Source organism: Somniosus microcephalus, unplaced genomic scaffold (genome assembly GCF_052327205.1).
Source record: "Somniosus microcephalus isolate GS21.2 unplaced genomic scaffold, FLI_Smic_1.0 unresolved_chr4, whole genome shotgun sequence".
NCBI lineage: Eukaryota > Metazoa > Chordata > Chondrichthyes > Squaliformes > Somniosidae > Somniosus > Somniosus microcephalus.
In genome coordinates, this window is record NW_028225182.1 from 16,260,581 (window position 1) to 16,267,722 (window position 7,142).

Consider the following 7,142-nt stretch of genomic DNA (forward strand, 5'->3'; position numbering starts at 1 on the left):
GAGATACTCAGCAGGTCAGGCAGCATCTGCGAAGAGAGAAACAGAGGTAACGTTTCAGGTCGATAACCTTTCGTCAGAACTATAAAAATTAAGGTAATGGAACAGATTTTTAAGCAGTGCAGGGGATTCAATGAGATCATGGCTGATCTCCTGCCTCAATTCCACTCACCGGCCCTATCGCCATATCCCTTGATGCCCTTACCAGTCAGAAATCTACCCACTTCTGTTTTGAATATACCCAAAAACTGAGCCTCCACAGCACTCTGGGGAAGAGAATTCCAAAGATTCACCACTTTCTGTGTGAAGAAATGTCTTCTCTCAGTCCTGAATGGCCTAACCTTTATCCTGAGGCTGTGTCCGCTGGTTCTAGACTCCCCAGCCAAGGGAATCATTCTCCCAGCATCCAACCGATCAAACCGTGTAATAATTTTGCATGCTTCATGAGATCCCCTCTCATTCTTCCGAATTCAAGAGATTACAGGCCTAGTTTACTCAATCTCTTAACACAACTGCTTCCCCGAGGCGTGGCTAGTTCTGGAGCACACGCTTTTAGTGCTGCAGACGGAGTGTTGTCGGAGCTCATTGCATTTGCTGTAACTAATCAGTTCAGCTGTTTCTTAATATCGCTTGGAATTAATCGAATTGAATGAAGTCTGGCTTCTCTCAGGATGGTTACAGACACTTCAGCTTTGTCTTTTGTATTCATCCATCTTTTCTGTTTATTTACTCTATCTAATCGTTTTCTTGATTTTAAAACCCTCTGTCAAATTTCCTCTTAGCCGTCTATGCTCTAAGGAGAACGGCTCCAACTTCTCTGGTCTATCCACGTAACGGCAATCGTTCATCACTGGAACCAATGAAGTACAAATGCATCAATGATTTGTTCGCCCTGCACCGAGAGAGACAACATCCAGAGAAAAACACAGGAGGAAATCGATTTCAAGTGGATGCCTACCCGCACTTGGTGCCGAGCTTTCGCGAACACGTCTGTTGTGTTCTCATGTAAAAAATATAATTTTGTCCGAACAGTTTGCCTGGCGTGAAAGGATCTGAATTGTAAAGGAGCAGGCATGAAAAGCTGCGTTGATGTGCTTGCTGCCAGGAGGCTGGCAGCAGCTTCCCTGGTGGTCTAGTGGTTAGGATTCGGCGCTTTCACCGCCGTGGCCTGGGTTCGATTCCCGGTCAGAGAACAGTGCGTTTTGGGGCTGTTTGAATTGCCACCATGCAACGCACCCTTACGGAGCAATGCTCCGCCCCTGATTCAACTTTCCACACCGCTGCTCAACATCACTCTTCATACAGCGATACAAAATATACATCCTTGATTTCTGTAAAATGCGTGCTGTTTCAAAGTCAGCAGGAATTGATTTCTGTCAAATTTAGACTGTCTGACTTTAAATGTTGCCAACATTTAACTGCAGCTCGCAGTGTCAGGGCAGTCACGGTTTTCATTAGTCTTCCGTGTATCTTCTTGCCCACTGCACCTCCCAACAAACTTAGCTTATCACAGGCACGGCTATCGATTAATTCATTGCCAGTGTGAAAAATGCAAATTTTGAAACATACAAACGTGTGCAAGCCTGTAATCAGAGAGTCCGTGGCCCGTGATAACTTGAGCATTAAGATGTTCATTAGCCCTTCCTGTATTGCTCAGTAGCCTACTGTGTGAGGAACTAAGAACCACGGGCATTTTCACTTCTGTGTCGGGCTCAGCACCATACCTGAAGATTGAACTTGATTTGGCTCGTGATCAGTGCGGCTCAGTGAGACTTCGGCCCGTCTCTCCCTTCACAACCCATCAGTGTGGAGAAAAGAACAGGGAATTTTACACATGTGTTGTGCTCTGTAACTTTATTTGAACATGTCATTGCATTTCACGCTGTGTCCAACACAGTGAGGTCCCCCGTGCTGTGTCAGCGTTGTATCTTTATCAACACTGCAGCTTTACATTAACACAACCTGAGCTCCGAGATCTGGTCGGGTCACATTGCCCGAAGTGAGGAATGAGCGAGAGGGGCAATTCCACCCGGGGATATAAAAACCTCCAAAAGAACAACAGTATACTGCTTTTGATGTGAAGCCGAAATAGCTCAGTTGGGAGAGCGTTAGACTGAAGATCTAAAGGTCCCGGGTTTCGGTAGGTTTTAGTTACTTTCTGTCTCCTTCACTACAAGAGGAGTGAATGAGGAGAAATTTTACGCTCCTGATGCCGCGTTTCCCAAATGAATGGGAGTGAAACCACATCGGACATGCTGGATCCGGCTCCAACCGTCCGCTGCAGGTGCGAATCCAGTCGGGGTCCCGCCGTCTGCTCTTATACCGGAGCAGTGTTTGTGGGAGGGGCTGTGGTGCGATAATAAATTTTAGAATGAGGTTTGTTAGACCATAGAGCTGTCTTTCTGTTAGTTTCGATTTACACTCTGCCCAGTTGTATATACGAACAGTTAACAATGTTTAACCGATGTGGTGTGTTCAATGATTGTGCAGTAACTCGGTCACCCAGTGTGAGGCTGAAAGACAATCTCGCAGCCTGGGTGCGAGCCTGGCCAACAAGAGCATTGTGGCCGGTTAGCCCAGTTGGTGAAAGCCTGGTGTTAATAACGACAAGGTCGCGAGTTTGATCCCCGTACTGGCCATCAGGATGTTTTCATAATTTTACACTTTTCCCGCACATTTCAAATACAAACTTTATAAGGAAGCCAATGCACACAGACTCACGGGGGATTTATTTGGATTAACATCCATTGCACCTTTGCCACCGGGGCTGAGAGACACATCTTTCTGTTTATTTGTCTTTCTGGGTTTGCTGTTGAACATTGAAAAGGCGGCCTGTTCCCGATAAGGGTAACAGGCAGGTAATAGAGAGACAGAGCAGCTCTGGCCCCGCGAGATGGGCAAAAGGCTTCAGTTCAGGACAAATGCATCAATGAAATGTTCGCCGGCACCGAGAGAGACAACATCCAGAGAAAACCACTGAAGGAAATCGGTTTCAAGTGGATGCCTACCCGCACTTGGTGCCGTGCTTTCGCGAACACGTCTTTTGTGTTCTCATGTTAAAAATATCATTTTGTCCGAACAGTTTGCCTGGCGCGAATGGATCTGAATTGCAAAGGAGCAGGCAGGAAACACTGCGTTGCTGAGCTTGCTGGCAGGAGACTTGCTGCAGCTTTTCTGGTAGTCTAGTGGTTAGGATTCAGGCACTTTTACCGCCGCGGCCCGGGTTCGATTCCCGGTGAGGAAACAGTGCGTTTTGGGGCTGTTTGAATTGCCACCATACAACGCTGAAAAAGCTTAGTTGAGAGATCGATTAGATTTGAGCACGCAGACTTTCTGATCTAGGAGTCAGTAAGCGCCACCTTTGCACCATGAGGTCCACAACATAACCACGGATATTCGTAGTTTGTATATATACTCGTTCCACAAACACTGTTTCATTCCTCCTGCCTTCTCCTGATTCCTCAGTGTCATGCACAGAAGCGCCTGATGCCCTCATTTGTTTAAAGTGACAAGCAGACACAAACACAGGTAATTCGTTCAAAATCTACCCGCAGGTGGCCACAGACACAATAAACAGAGCCAGAGAGACAGACAGAATCGGGAATCTTCGGGAAATAGACAAGCGGTATTGACAAGGACTAAAGCGATTTGTGATCAGAAATTTGCCTGAACCCCTGTGGTTAATGAAAGGGATTTTGCTGCTTGAGTTCCTTATACGCCTTGGGCTTCTGGAGAACTTGTTTCGTAGTTTGCAGAAACGCGGCTCAGACATGCTGTTGTGACCGGGCCGGAGCCACAAGGTTCCTGACTGCAATCAGCAACAAGGCAATGTTGCTGCAACAGGCCCGGCTAGCTCAGTCGGTAGAGCATGAGACTCTTAATCTCAGGGTCGTGGGTTCGAGCCCCACGTTGGGCGGTAGTTAATTTGTTAAACTTTTATGTTGCTTTCAAAGCGTCATTAATTAAGCGATATCCTTGTTTTGCACAATGAAAGAAATGCGAACTGAGAAAATACTGCAGATGCTGGAAATATGAATTGAAACAGAAAATGCTGGAGATACTCAGCAGGTCAGGCAGCATCTGCGAAGAGAGAAACAGAGGTAACGTTTCAGGTCGATAACCTTTCGTCAGAACTATAAAAATTAAGGTAATGGAACAGATTTTTAAGCAGTGCAGGGGATTCAATGAGATCATGGCTGATCTCCTGCCTCAATTCCACTCACCGGCCCTATCGCCATATCCCTTGATGCCCTTACCAGTCAGAAATCTACCCACTTCTGTTTTGAATATACCCAAAAACTGAGCCTCCACAGCACTCTGGGGAAGAGAATTCCAAAGATTCACCACTTTCTGTGTGAAGAAATGTCTTCTCTCAGTCCTGAATGGCCTAACCTTTATCCTGAGGCTGTGTCCGCTGGTTCTAGACTCCCCAGCCAAGGGAATCATTCTCCCAGCATCCAACCGATCAAACCGTGTAATAATTTTGCATGCTTCATGAGATCCCCTCTCATTCTTCCGAATTCAAGAGATTACAGGCCTAGTTTACTCAATCTCTTAACACAACCGCTTCCCCGAGGCGTGGCTACTTCTGGAGCACACGCTTTTAGTGCTGCAGACGGAGTGTTGTCGGAGCTCATTGCATTTGCTGTAACTAATCAGTTCAGCTGTTTCTTAATATCGCTTGGAATTAATCGAATTGAATGAAGTCTGGCTTCTCTCAGGATGGTTACAGACACTTCAGCTTTGTCTTTTGTATTCATCCATCTTTTCTGTTTATTTACTCTATGTATTCGTTTTCTTGATTTTAAAACCCTCTGTCAAATTTCCTCTTAGCCGTCTATGCTCTAAGGAGAACAGCTCCAACTTCTCTGGTCTATCCACGTAACGGCAATCGTTCATCACTGGAACCAATGAAGTACAAATGCATCAATGATTTGTTCGCCCCACACCGAGAGAGACAACATCCAGAGAAAAACATAGGAGGAAATCGATTTCAAGTGGATGCCTACCCGCACTTGGTGCCGAGCTTTCGCGAACACGTCTGTTGTGTTCTCATGTTAAAAATATCATTTTGTCCGAACAGTTTGCCTGGTGCGAAAGGATCTGAATTGCAAAGGAGCAGGTAGGAAACACTGCATTGCTGTGCTTGCTGGCAGGAAACTTGCTGCAGCTTTTCTGGTAGTCTAGTGGTTAGGATTCAGACACTTTTACCGCCACAGCCCGGGTTCGATTCCCGGTGAGGAAACAGAGCGTTTTGGGGCTGTTTGAATTACCACCTATACAACGCTGAAATAGCTCAGTTGGGAGATCGATTAGATTTGAACACGCAGAACTTTCTGATCTGGAGTCAGATGTGCTGCCGTTGCACCATGAGGTCCACCACATAACCACGGATGTTCGTAGTTTGTATATATACTCGTTCCACAAACACTGTTTCATTCCTCCTGCCTTCTCCTGATTCCTCAGTGTCATGCACAGAAGCGCCTGATGCCCTCATTTGTTTAAAGTAACAAGCAGACACAAACACAGGTAATTCGTTCAAAATCTACCCGCAGGTGGCCACAGACACAATAAACAGAGCCAGAGAGACAGACAGAATCGGGAATCTCCGGGAAATAGACAAGCGATATTGACAAGGACTAAAGCGATTTGTGATCAGAAATTTGCCTGAACCCCTGTGGTTAATGTAAGGGATTTTGCTGCTTGAGTTCCTTTTACGCCTCGGGCTTCTGGAGAACTTGTTTCGTAGTTTGCAGAAACGCGGCTCAGACATGCTGTTGTGACCGGCCGGAGCCACAAGGTTCCTGACTGCAATCAGCGACAAGGCAATGTTGCTGCAACAGGCCCGGCTAGCTCAGTCGGTAGAGCATGAATCTCTTAATCTCAGGGTCGTGGGTTCGAGCCCCACGTTGGGCGGTAGTTATTTTGTTAAACTTTTATGTTGCTTTCAAAGCGTCATTAATTAAGCGATATCCTTGTTTTGCACAATGAAAGAAATGCGAACTGAGAAAATACTGCAGATGCTGGAAATATGAATTGAAACAGAAAATGCTGGAGATACTCAGCAGGTCAGGCAGCATCTGCGAAGGGAGAAACAGAGGTAACGTTTCAGGTCGATAACCTTTCGTCAGAACTATAAAAAAAAAGGTAATGGAACAGATTTTTAAGCAGTGCAGGGGATTCAATGAGACCATGGCTGATCTCCTGCCTCAATTCCACTCACCGGCCCTATCGCCATATCCCTTGATGCCCTTACCAGTCAGAAATCTACCCACTTCTGTTTTGAATATACCCAATAACTGAGCCTCCACAGCACTCTGGGGAAGAGAATTCCAAAGATTCACCACTTCCTGTGTGAAGAAATGTCTTCTCTCAGTCCTGAATGACCTAACCTTTATCCTGAGGCTGTGTCCGCTGGTTCTAGACTCCCCAGCCAAGGGAATCATTCTCCCAGCATCCAACCGATCAAACCGTGTAATAATTTTGCATGCTTCATGAGATCCCCTCTCATTCTTCCGAATTCAAGAGATTACAGGCCTAGTTTACTCAATCTCTTAACACAACCGCTTCCCCGAGGCGTGGCTAGTTCTGGAGCACACGCTTTTAGTGCTGCAGACGGAGTGTTGTCGGAGCTCATTGCATTTGCTGTAACTAATCAGCTCAGCTGTTTCTTAATATCGCTTGGAATTAATCGAATTGAATGAAGTCTGGCTTCTCTCAGGATGGTTACAGACACTTCAGCTTTGTCTTTTGTATTCATCCATCTTTTCTGTTTATTTACTGTATCTAATCGTTTTCTTGATTTTAAAACCCTCTGTCAAATTTCCTCTTAGCCGTCTATGCTCTAAGGAGAACAGCTCCAACTTCTCTGGTCTATCCACGTAACGGCAATCGCTCATCACTGGAACCAATGAAGTAAATCTCTTCTGTGCTCTCTTCAAATCCTTCATGTCCTTCTGAAAGTGCGGCGCCCAGAATAGGACTCAATACTCCAGCTGCAGCCCAACTAGTAATTGGCCCAGAAATTCCAGAACGGGGCTTGCAGCGCGTGCAAGCCCCGTATTTGTACTTACCCCGCGCTCGTGCCGATCAGCTTCTGGGACGCCTGAACTTGCAGAAATAGAAAGCTCATTCCCGGGCAGCGT

At 46.1% G+C, this 7,142-nt stretch overlaps 2 non-coding genes across 2 annotated transcripts; both read left to right on the forward strand.

Annotated features, from left to right (window-relative positions):
- Positions 1-3,840: 3,840 nt before the first annotated feature.
- Positions 3,841-3,913, forward strand: trnak-cuu (transfer RNA lysine (anticodon CUU)). Its single transcript has one exon. It is a non-coding gene; the product is annotated as a tRNA-Lys (tRNA).
- Positions 3,914-5,840: 1,927 nt separating this feature from the next.
- On the forward strand, positions 5,841-5,913 carry trnak-cuu (transfer RNA lysine (anticodon CUU)). Its single transcript has one exon. It is a non-coding gene; the product is annotated as a tRNA-Lys (tRNA).
- The last annotated feature ends 1,229 nt before the right edge of the window (positions 5,914-7,142 follow it).